The following is a 12563-nucleotide window of genomic DNA, read 5'->3' on the forward strand; positions in this document are numbered from 1 at the left end:
ACCGTGAAGGGGCTCACGAAAGGCTCCAGCTGCACAGCCTGCCGGCAGAGAAGTAACTGCTCCGCACGCCCTGGCGATCCCGTAACCCGCTAAAATGTAATCCCCTACGCCCAATTCTGCACAGCCCGCCCCGCCGGCGGTTGGTGAGCCGCGTGGTCGGCGCCGATGCCAGCTCCAGCAAATAACCACGATACCTGCCGGTCACAAAACAGCCATCCACGTTCTCAAATGTCTAAACACTCCCAAAAGCCCCCATATCTCTAATCTCACCCCCATGCTGCTGCGCAGCCCTCCTGAGGGCATGGGGGCTTTGATTTTTGGGGTACCCACGTAGCCCTGCTAACGCGTCCACTGCAAGAACAACAAGGCCAGGTTTGCATGCCCCCAGCCCCATAACCTGGTCCAACCACTGCCCCATAACCACCGCCCCATAACCACCGCCCCATTGAAACACCTCTCCCCACATCCACAGACCTTTTTTGCTACACCTGTTCGCAAAAGTCCCAAAATGAAGGTGATCGGGGGCCAGACAGCCCCCGGGCACAGTCTGGGGTACCCTGACCACGCACATGGTTTGCGCCTGCACCCCCACAGTGCCAGCAGCCCCCGCACCTGGGCCGGGAGGGGTCCCCCAAACCAAACCAGTCTGTTGGTTTTCTTTAACCCTTTCCAGCTGGATAATACTGGGAGGAACGGCTCCAGGCCACGAGACACCTCCTCCCCTGCGTTACTTTACCGACAGAAATCAGGGCACCTGCTGGAAAAGCTCCTCACGTACGCGCCGGCACAGAACCGAAAACATCCCCAGGCACCGCAGCCGGAGCGCCGCTGCCCCAGCTAATCCATGGCAAATCTCTCACCCGGTGCGGCTTCGTCCCGCTCCGCAAACAAGCGCAGAACAAACCCGAGGCTCCTGCGAGCAGCCGGGAGACGTTTCCGCAGCAGGAATTTAGCTTTTTCCTACGGAAATCAAAATCCGAGCGTTCCATTCTTCCGCTACCTTTCTTTTCTAAATCCCGATCTCGGCGGACGCACGACGAACAGGAAAATTATCGTGGGCTTCTGCACGGGGCAAAGAGAGAGACGGGAGCGAAGCGGCGGCTGGAAGTCGGGGCGCCCCCCCCGATAACGCCTCCATGTCACCACAGCCAGGCAGGATCGCTCCCTCCAGCTCCGCCGCGCGTTTCAAGCATCCCCACGCAGCCAAGTTTCCACGCCGCAACCTCCCGACGGGCAGGCGCAGAAGCTCTAGCTTCGAGCAACTGCCTCTTCATTTATTAAAGAAGGGAAAAAAAAAAAAAAAAAGAAAAAAAAAAAAAGACGAGAAGGAGGAGGGGGGGAAACCCAAAGCGTTAATCGGAGCGTCGCCGCCGTGGCAGGGAAGGGATGCTGCGAGCGCCGCGATGGGGAGCACCCGATGCTACAGCGGGGTGCCCAGGTCGCAGGGCCACGAGGGATGGGTGCTGCGGCGGTGCCGGGGCTCGGGTTGCATTTCCCAGAAGCGGGTGGCCCGCAGCAGCTAAAATTAGGAGGGGGCACCGGGAGCTCGCTCTGGTGCTGCACCGCTGCAGCTGCCGCCCACGAATAGTTCCTGCGGGGCGGCGCGAAAACGAGAGCAAGCCTCGTTAGGAAGATGAGACGGGCCCGGGAGCCCCGGAGCCGTCGGGGCAGGGATTGGGGTTGCACCAGGGATTTGGGTTGCACATTGGTGCGATGCGAGCGGGAGCCGAAATCTGGCTGGTGGTGAGGAGGCGCGCACCGGTGCCGCGCATCGTCCCCCCAGCACCACGCACGGGGCTTTGCATCGGCAGCGACACGGGGCCAAAATCCAACATTTGGTGGCGGACACCCAGTGTTATGGGGGGCTCGTGCCCCACGCCGCTTCGCGGCACCCGGATTTTTAAACCTGGGTCCAACGCGGCACAGGGCGGCTGCGGCCGAGGCGCCCTGCGAGAAGCCAAGGGCGATGGGGAGCGGGGAGAGGATGGGATCCAGTTTCCAGACTCTGCTTTCTTGGTATGTAAGCTAACACTCGTGTTATTTAAAGCCGGAGTTTTAGCAGCGTTCAGCTACTGTTTGCGTGATCAGGATAAAAAATCGCAATCCTAATTCCTGGCCCCCCGGTGCCTATGGCAACTGGTATCCGTCTCCTTGGAAACTAATCTCGTGGTATTTGAACAATGTACCAAGGGCCTTTAATCTCCCAAACACTGTAAATCTTTATTCTAGCCTGCTCTCCTCCTACCCCGAGAGCCAACATAAAAAGCCTGTTGTTTTCCATGCGGTTACTGAGATCCAAACTCAGATTTTATATCACACAGCCACACGGATTTATTTTTTTCCCCCCCCTTCCTTTTTTCCTCCTCATCAAAGGCAAATCCCGCGTGCGGGTGAAGGTGATGCCCCGTGCCTGGGGATGCAGAAACGAAACCCCAAAACCGAATCCCTCCCGACGAGGTCGCAGCCCCAGCACGTTTTCTGTTGCCCCATCCCACCCGCCGGCGACAAAACGCCGCGGCGCCTGCGCCCGGACACGAGCTGGGCTGCTTCAAGCCGGCGACGCACGAAATTGCAGCCGAAGCCTTCCCGTTGGGGCGATGAATTTGGCGAGGTCTGCACCTCGTCCAGCTCCTCGGGGCTCGGCCCCGTTCCCCTTTTCTACCAGGAGCAGCCCCGGCGCCCGTCCCCATCCCTTGTCCCCCCCAGCCCGTGGCCGTGCCCGCAGCGTGCTTGCTGCTCTTCCCGTGTAATTATCTCCACGCGAGGCGCGCTCGGGTAGAAGAGCCACTGCCTAATCTCATTACGGTTTAATTTTATCGCTGATATTTCAGCTCTCTGGTTATTGTTTCAGTAGCGAGTATTCCCCCTGTTACAGGACGTGCCGCTTGCCACCCTGTGCCTGGCTCCGCTCCGCATAAATAAGCTCAATAATAACTAAAGAAAGGGGCCTTCCGCGGGGATTAAAGGATGCTCGGGGCCCCGCAGCCCCCACACGCAACCGTCAGCGACACACAGGACATGGAAAAGCAATCTGGAGGCTGGGGGGTTAGCACCGACACATGGGAGCCCACTGCTCCTAAATCCTGCTTGGTCCTTTTTTCCACTTATTTAAGGGGAAGACCCACAGAGGAGCTGCGGGCGATGCTGAGCGTGCGCATCGGGATGGGAGCCCCGCTTCCCTCCCCAGCCCCAAAAACCACGGCCACACCAGCGATCCTGCCCTTACCTGGCGTTATCGGGGTGCTGCATCACCGCCGGCTCCGGGACACAAACAGCCCCGGGTGCCCGCGGCCCCCACCCAGCCCGGGCAGGAATCCAATTACCCTGCGCGTCCCATGCGGGCAGCAGGACCGGCCGGGGACGCATCCGGCTCCCCTACACCCCAACATCACGGGCAGGGCATCCCCGGGGGCCCTGGCGGCCGCAAAACCGCACGCCCCCGGGCCGGGACGTCCCCACCGGTGCCACCTGTCCCCGCGGAGATCCGCCGGTGGCTGATGGCACATCCCAGTTCCTCCAGCCGGCGCCCGGTGGGAGCCAGCCAGTCGGCTAAAAATTACTAGGGATGGGCAGACAGATGGACGGGGACAGGCAGACGCCCTGAGACGGCGATGACGCTGCTCCCAAATGATCGGCTCCCGGGCGATGCTGCTCCTCTCCCCGGGGCTACGAGGAAGCCTCGGAGGGAGCTGGGAGCCCAGCGAGGGCTGCCCCAGGCCGGAGGAGGCCAGGATGAGGCCCTAAAACGCAGCCGGGGCCTCTCCTGGATGCTTCCACGCGGAGTCACCACCAGGACAAGGTGACCTGGGCGCTGCCACCCAGCCCTGGGGGACGCGGCGGATGCGGATGCCGGCGTTTCTCCCACAAGCACCTCGCTCCCCACGAGGAGCTGTCCCCGCATTACCCCATGGCCGCATCACCTCGGGGGACGCTGTCCCCGAGCGCACTCCCAGCCGGTTCAGCTCACTCATCCTGCAGAGGAACCCCCCGTCCTTCCCACGGCGCCCGGACCGCCTTCAGGCCTGTTTAGCACGGCGAATCGGTGGCAGATGGGTCCCCCCGTGCCAAGAGGAGCGAGGAGGGACTCCAGAAAAAAAATTGCAAGAACTGACGAAAGGGGAAATGAAATCCCCCCCCCCTTGCCCAGCACGGGCTGGGGGTGCTGAGCATCACCCGAGCCCCGTCCCGAGCCCCCACGGAGCCTCAGCTCTGGCGGAAACACACGCAGCCCCTGCTAAATTCCAGATTAATTCTAATTTCCATTGTGTTATGAAACACATTATCTGTTGAAACTAAGTCAACAGTTGTTTGCATTTACGTGTAAACACAGCGAATATTAGGAACGGGGCCAGCATGATATTTGCATACGAAATGCAGCCTGCACTGCCCTCTCTCCCTGGCTTTTTTCCATCCCTGCAGTTAAAGATATGGGGATGCACGGAGATCGTGAAACCCAAGACCAGAGCGGACCGAGAAGCACAAACCGCTCTTCTCTCTTCCTATTCTTATTTTTGTGCAGCAGGAGGAAAACATCCCTTTAAAACTACATAATGCACCGACACGCACACCCCTTAATCTTGTACCCAAAACTAAACCGCCTCAAATTCTCACTGATATGCATATCTTATTGAGCCTGCTTTGCATACTGTATAAATATTTATTTGCTTTTAATCCTGCAAAAAGCAAACCTGCCTTATGGCACATTTCTCTTCCAAGCAGCGCTGCGATGGTTTAATCGGGTTGCCAGCACCCAGAGAAGTGGAAACCGAAGCGGCGTCTCCAATTCGGAGCCCCCCGTGGGTGTGGGGATGACAAGGAAACGGTGCCGAGAGGCTTGGTTACCCAAATTCAGGCCAGCACCAAGCATGGATCCTCACCCCAAACCCCTGGTGCCCACACACCACAAAACTTGTAGAAACCGATAAAAAATAAGAGTATTTTCCCCATCCCCAGCATCCCTCTCTACAAGCAGGGCTCTCGGCTCACCTGCACTGACAGAGGGTATCTCCGGGCTATTCTGGGGTGAAACCCAGAGAAAAAAGGTCAACCTACATATAAACAAGCCCGAGCACATCTGCGTTAACCCGCGCTGGAGCCGTGACCGCCCGAACGCCAGCCGTACCTTAATTACCTCCCGCCGCAGATGGATGGCGAGCAGCGCCTTCGCCCGCATCCGTCCCTGCTCCGCGGCGATCAAAGCATTCAAATCGGGCTCTGCGCCGCCTAAGACTCTGAATTAATTTCTTAATCAGTTCCCCTTAAATGGGCGGCAAGCAATTAGGCAATCGGAGCAGCTGCCTCCGGAGCAGGGCGCTGGAGAGCCCTCGACCTGCCGCGCGCGGCGGGGAAGCGCGGAGCTGCCTTGTGCCGGGAAGGTAAATATTTAAAGAGGCTGTAGTTGGGCTGTGTGCTGCCATACCTCTTCCTCCGAAACGTCTCCAGCGCCTGCCCTCTGCCCCGCGCCCAGCCCGAGCCAGGAGGAGTCCAAAAAGCTCATTAGAAGGTTTATTTGCTTATTAGTAGCAAAATCCCGGCGTGCCATCATCACACCGGCACGTTAAGGTCTTTGGGGGACCCGAGAGCGGGGCTCTCCATCGCAACCAACCACGCAGGAACACGGGGACAAAGCTGGTCCAAACTACAGCCTAGGAACGAACACAAGCCGGCCACCCCAAGAACATTTCTCCCTGGGAACGGGGCTGTTGGGCCTTATTTTGCACCCCCTGCCCACCTCCTGACTTCCTCAGGAGAAGCAGCACACCGGGCTCACAGCTCCGAAGCGCGCCCTGAACCAAGGGCACGAAGCCCGCCCCGAGCTCCCGGCCTCGCCACACAGGAGCTGAGCTCCTATTTGAGACCCCAAGGAGCTGTGGGGTTTGCTGGGATGCTCACCCAGCTGAGACACGGCTCCTCTGGATGCCGGTGCTACCTGGGCATCAGGCACCTGAGGCTTCAGAGCCCTTCCCGCACATCCTCGGAGCCTGCTCCACGCACCCCAGCTGACACGGAGCCGTGGGACGGGGACACCTCCAGGGCTTGTCCCAGCCCTCACCCCACAGCGGGAGGCAGAGGACTGGGGAGCTGCCATCGCCAGGGATTTCTGCCTCAGCCTCCTCCCATGCAAGGCAAAACTCTTCGAAGCGGCAGCTCAGCTCTCCCCGCTCTCCTTCCAGCTCCTCAAAATACCAAGGGCAATAAAGAGAGATTTAAGCAGAAAGCAAAATCAATACCGAGAAGGAACGTTCTGGGCTTAAACGCCTTGTAACAGCGCTGGCTAAAAGCGGGTTAGCGCAGGGGAAAAAAAAAAAGAGGAAGAAAAAGAAAAACGAGAAAGAAAAACCCTTCACAAGCCCGCAGCACATCAGTTGGAGAAGGGCTGCGTTTGCTGCAAGGCTTTGCACCGGCATCGCTGCGAGGTTCCAGGTGGGGAGCGTACAGGGGCTTGGCGCCCCCCGACCCGACCGCGACCGAATAATTGTGGGGAGGAAGAGGAGGAGGAAGAGGAGGGAGCTGCTGGCACCCACGTCTTGGCTCCCACCTCTGCGACACCACCATGCACTCAACCACCTCCGTTCCACTTCAGGGGAAGGTTGGCCAGGGCAAGGAGGCTGGGGACAGACAGCCGCCCGTCCGTCCGTCTGTCCAGTGGTGCCGACGGGGAGCGTGTCCCGCCACCGCTCTCCACGCCTGCGGCCGGATCCCCGACGGCAGCGATTTCCCTTCCTGCTCGTCTGGTCCTGCAGCGCCCACGCCTCCGAAGGGCTCCGGCGGCCACCTGCCTGCCGGCCCCGGCAACCCGGAGCATCGTCGGCAGCGCCTCTCCCCAGCGGGGCCGGCCCGCGCGCTAACGTTAATTATCGGGTTTAAAAATGAGAAAGGATGCCTACGTGCTCCCGTGCATCAGCGGCAACGCGGTAAAATCCCGGCTGTGTTAAAAATAGTCCTGCGCCGGCAGCCGCCCACAGAAGCCCCTTCGTGCTCACGGCTCCATCCGACGGCTCCGTCGCACTGGGAGGTCGTCGAGCGCGAAAACACTCGTTTCACCCCCAAAAAATCAACTGGGAACCAAAAAAAATATTTATGCTCAACAGCAGAAGCAATACCTACGATGCTAAGCAATACCTACGATGCTAGGGGAGGAAGAACTGGGGAATAAGAAAACGAAAGGGCGGCGCGCCCACAAAACCAGCAGCTCGCTTTCAAGGAGCATCCCAGCACCGGGGTGTGTGAGGAGCGGAGGAAAGCGGCGGTGAAGTGGGGGAAACTTTTGCAGCGCTGCTGCGGCGCCGGAGCCGGCTTTTATCACGGCGTGCCTGGCGCACGCAGCCATTGATGGGCTGTATTTATGCAGGTGTAATTCCCACGGAGATAAAGACCTTGTTTTTCAACAAGCGGCAGCATCATACATAAATTACAATAGCAAACATCGGAAAACAAAGACGTTTTCAAGAGCGCGCGTAATCCGCGGAGCAGCAGCTTGGGAAAACCCGAGGAGGGATGCAGGGAGCTCGCCCACAGCCCAGAACAATCCCCCGCTCGCCAGTCCCATCATAAGGGAAATAAATACCTTTGGGCAGGTGGGAAAAAGCCAACTAACGCCGCCCTTCGCTCTTTTCCACCCCTGGCTCCAGCAAAGCGGCGCTGGGCGCCGGACCCATCCGGAGCCGGGGGATGCACTGCACCAGTGCGGCCATCTCACGGGGCTCACGTGCTCCAGTTTTTGTAAAATAAAAGAAAATAAATAAATATAACCTGATGCTAATCCTAATGGTTTTAATAAATGTTTAATGTCTTGATAAAGGTCGCCCGCCTCCTGCTCTAGCCACACATTCGTATTAATAGCACACGGGCTGCTTGGTTTTAGCCGTGGTGTTTGGCCGGGGTTTCGGGTCAGGCATGCTGCCGCACGGTGAGCGATGGCACGGGGCCAGCGTGGCCACCGGGCACCTGGCAAAACCTGCCCCAAACCCCTGCAGCAACACCCTGCTAATCCCTTGTTCCCACCCTTGTGGGGTTCTCAACGCAAACCATGCTCAGCTCCTCCATCCGAGCTTTGTTTGGGGTGCCTGAATCTTCCCGGTGAGATGGGGGCAAGAACACCCGGCTGGGAGTCAGGGCGCAGTGCCCCCCTCGCGGGCTGGGTGGCTGTAATTTCATCCGGGGGCTTTCTAGGCATTTGTCCCCAGAAAGACGAGATGAAATTACAGCACAGCAATGGCCCGAAAGGGTGCAGAGCGATTTATTCTCGGTGATCCTCCTCTAATGGCGCTAATTTATAACCTTGTCAGGAGGCGCACGCAGGCTCCGGGCACCCGTACAGCTCCCTGCCCCCCCGGCCTCCCGCGGGCTGAGCATCCCCAACCCCAACCCCAACCCCAACCAGGATGTTTATTTAAGGCCCCAAACCCCAAAGGCTCATTAAACAAGCAGAGTTCCTAACATATTTCGCCTCCGGAGGTTGCGGGAGGGCTTCCAGCGCCTGCGTGGGTGTCCCCCCCTCCCCAAACCCCTGTCGCTGCTCCCAGCCCTGAGTGGCCGCGATGCTGCCCCACGGGAGGAAGGACGACGGCGGAGGAAGAGCAGAGCTGCGTGTCCACGGCTCCCACGGGTGTGGTGGCATCTCAGGGGCATCCCTGCAGACCAGGCTGTGCCCACCCCACCCCCAGAGCCCCGCACCCCCAGAGACGTCCCGGTGCACGAGCACGTCTCCTTACAGTAAAACCGGAGGCTCCGGCTCAGGAAGGCGGCACCAGCACCCCTGGTTTTTGGGGGACTCGCTGATGACCCTCAAGGGAGTCTCCCTCCACAAGCCCATCCTGCTCCTATGGCAATCAGTTGTCACAGTCTGATTTAACTGTCCCCAGGCCGGTGAAGGGGAAGGAAGCCATAAGGAAAAGCCCTTTCTCCACCCCATTTCCACCACAAGGTGCGCGGCCCCAGATAGGTGACACCCCTCCAGCCCCACCAGCAGCAGCTCACCGAGGAGCTGCTGCCACTCCACGCAGCGCTTCAGGAGATGGCGGGTTGTAACATCGTTACATTTACCTAACGAGACTGCTTTATCGTATTTCTTGAACAATAAAGAGCGAGACGGAAGCCAACCCCTGGGCTTCAGCAGCCCCGGTGCCTAAAAGAACAAGGCGAAACGAGGAGTGCCTGCGGGACTAAAACCCACCCCGCCGGAGCTCACATTTACACACTGATTTAGGCAACAGGAAAGCATGGGCAGCTCACAGGCACCAAAAAAGATCTGTGATTCGGCCTTTTGACCACGAGGCTCCACAGCGTGGGGGAGCAGAGCCATGGCCATGGTTCAGAGCGCGGCCTAGGCTCGGGCCTGTGATGCGGTGGGCACACCGAAGGCCGCGATCCTCCACGCGAGGGCAAAACAACCACCTCTAAATTCTTCTGGTCATCATTTGAGAGAGGGAAAGCTCTGAGGTTTCTCTGCTTTTCCATTTATTTTTTTTTTTTTGTCAGGGAAGGAGGAAGCCAAGGGCTCCTCAACCACTTCTCTTTCAACCACACAACCCACGGCGCATCCCCTGCCCCAACCTGGCTGCACGCCTCCTCGTCTCATTTAAAGGGATTTCTCCCCCACAAATTACACCATGAAGCTCCTGATTATTACGGGGCAGGCACTGCCTTTCTCCTGGAAGTGTGCAAATCCCTCACGTGCCTCATGGGGGGGGAGGTTTGTTCTCCAGGAACATCAACGCTCCCCCCCAGCTAAGCAGGAAGCGCAGCACCTGGCAGCAACCAGACTGCGAGAAAGCACAAGACATATTCAAAAAAAAAAAAAAAGAGTTATGAAGCTTCCTTCCCACAGGATTTTCATCTCTGTCACCTTCAGACCGACCGAAGCTCCAGGACACCTTCCCACCCCCTGCAGCTGCCCTGTTCCCCCGGCTCCAGGAGCAGATCTCAGATCCCTGATGCTCAGCCCCAGCTGCTGGGGTGGCTCAGGTGAGCACCAAACCCCTGCAGACCCCATACAGGACACCATCCACGCAAGGGACATCCATCTGTGTCCCTTTCAAGCTTCTGGAGCAAACAGTAGAGGAGCTCCCGAGAGGCTCCGAGCCTCCACGTGTGGGTTTGCTCCCTCTGATATTGCAGGTTTGGAGGAGATGAAGATGGACGCACCTCATAATTCAAGGGAAAGGTGGAGATTAGCTTTGAGGAAGAAAGTCCTGGTGAAGGATGATTAGATTGCTGTGAATTTGCAAAGGCAGAGCAATAGTCTGTGCCGGTCTCCTATTCATCTAGTTGAAGTTAATTCTCTTCTTAAAACAGCCATCACAGCACCGAGCAGAGACAAAGCCACAAAAGCCAGAAAATTCAAACAGAAGCTGTTTGGATATACAAATGTAAATCCCACCAAGGTGCAATCTGCTTTTAAGAAGGCAATTCTTGCACTGAGTGCTTTTCTTAATAACATTTACCCGAGGGGGAAAGCCTTCCTGATGCTGTAGGTAAGCCCCCTGGAAATCACCATCAAAGCGTCTGAAAAGCGACGATTGGCAGCAGATCGCGAGCCAAGACCGCTCTGGAAACACAAGACCCTATAAAGGTCTTCCCGCCTGCACTGCATGTAATACGGAACCTCCCCAGCTGATAAAGCTCCTCCGTGGGGTTGTCCCAGACCAGAGCCCCCCGCCAAGTCCCAGCACGCAGCCGGTGGGACCCAGCCTGGGGCCGCGGCTCCCGGTCGGACACGGCCGGTGGGGAGGTGGGACCTCGACCAGGCAGGGCTCCCAGCGCCGCTGAAAGCAAATTCGATCCATGGGGTCACGTTAAGCGATGCAGAAGGAAGCATTAAACCTGCAGCCTCGCCCAAAACAATAAGCAAAAAACCCCAAACCCACAATCTGTAAGGTCTGCTTGAATCGCAGCCACTGCGCAGCCTGGAGTCTCCCACAGCTTCTGACCAGACCAAGGGCTCCTAACCTCTTTTTAAAGATGATGTCTCAAGAGACTGAAATAAAACACACAGTGGAAAGTGAAAGGCTGCACCTGGGCAGAGCAATTTCTCTGGGAAACCTTGCCCTGGTCTGCAACAACCGCTCACCTCCTGAGAAATGGTCCTGCCTTCTGCCTCAAGCCCTGCTGCTCTGATGAACCTCCAGGTGGGAAGATCCAGGAGATACCAGGAGACCCTTCCGTACAGCTTTCAGCTGGGAACTTGCCAATAAAGAAACTCTAGAAATACAAAATTTAGCTCCTGGTGGACATCTCCATCCTGGGAAGAGGCTCCCAGGAGGTCCTCTCCTTCCCGTCCTCAAGGGAAAGGCTTCTGGCGGTGCCACTCACACCTCAGTATCTGTGATGACCACCACCACCATGTCCACCACTACCGCTATGACCACCACCAGCTACAACCTACGCTCCAGCAGCAAACGGAGCAAATGCATCCTCTGCCACGGGGACGGCTGGCACCCAGTCCTGTGCCCGCACCGCGGCTGGCAGGGAACGAGCCCGGGCCCCGTCGCCGTCCCTCCGCATTCCTCCACCGAGCCTGACCGCCAGGGTGCAGCCGATGAAATTCCCAGAGGAAGTACAGGGCATTGATAATTGCCTAAAAAAATCCCAGCTATTTCCTGTGGGAACAGCAGATGGGAATCCCCCATTAGCTCCAACAGCAGGAGATCACTCCAACCACTGTTATGGTCCGGGGTTTTGGGGTTTGGGTTTTTTTTTTCCCTTCGTTTCAGCCGAGCACCGCTCGATTGAGAGGTGGCGCCGTCCGTGCAGGTGCGGGTGCAGGACAGCCCAGCCTGTCCTCCGGGTGCTGGGAGATGGAAACAGCCTAAAAACGGGCCCTTCTTGCACCGTGTGAGGTCCTGCAAGTTGCCTCCCCGTGCCAGGCTGCCAGGACAGCGAGCAAGGGCAAGGCGTCCCTCACGCCAGGCTTGTAGGGCAAGTTGCTAAATACGTCCCCGAGCAGGTTCCTTCCCTCCTCTCCAGCTTCTCATTAGCAAACCCAAAGGCGCCGGGGACCTTCGCGCCTCTCCTCCCCGGCACGAGCGGCGCGGGAGAAGAGGCACAAACGTGGGGTTGCTTTCGGGATCAGACCCGGGAGCAGCACCAGGCTTGAAGCGAAGCGGCGATGCATGGGCAGAGATGCACAGCGGCACCCGGACCTGCCCAGGACAGCCCCATGCCCCTTACCGGGGGGTTTCTCCCCCCACCCAAGACACAGACTGGGGGGTGTGGGAAGTGCCCGGCGTTCCCGGTGTCCCCTTTTCCCATGCTGGTTCCCGAAGGCCAGCACGAGCCCAGAAGGCGTGCCAGCCCCGCCGCAGCGCCAGCACCCCACGGACACATGAAACCCCTCCAGGAGGGCCAGCACGGGCGGGCAGCATGTCCCCAGGGGTGCGTGCCCTGTCTGGCACCTTCCTGGGCATCCCCTTGGGGCCGCAGCACCCAGTGGGACCCGGGTGGCCACTGAGGCAGTGTCAGCAGGGAAGAAGGGAGGGGTGCAGGAGCAGGCGCGGTATCTCGGTGGCACAAACAGGCATGCAAGGGTTCTGTGCTCCGGCGTGGGACCTGGGGGACACACC

General features: G+C 58.6%; 1 protein-coding gene across 7 annotated transcripts in view; it reads right to left on the reverse strand.

Annotated features, from left to right (window-relative positions):
* The window catches only part of GTF2IRD1 (GTF2I repeat domain containing 1), a 58416-nt gene that overhangs the window by 44557 nt on the left and 1296 nt on the right, over positions 1–12563 (reverse strand). Inside the window, exon 1 of one of the 7 annotated variants that reach the window (XM_013189309.3) lies at positions 5123–5146. The exons of 5 other annotated variants lie outside the window; for them this stretch is intronic. The gene's annotated coding sequence lies outside the window, so the exon portion shown is untranslated. Of the gene's footprint in view, positions 1–1000; positions 1236–5122; positions 5147–12563 lie in introns of those variants that run through there. One more of the 7 variants, XM_013189312.3, reaches the window with a different exon arrangement.

Source organism: Anser cygnoides, chromosome 18 (assembly GCF_040182565.1).
Source record: "Anser cygnoides isolate HZ-2024a breed goose chromosome 18, Taihu_goose_T2T_genome, whole genome shotgun sequence".
NCBI classification, from domain to species: Eukaryota; Metazoa; Chordata; class Aves; order Anseriformes; family Anatidae; genus Anser; species Anser cygnoides.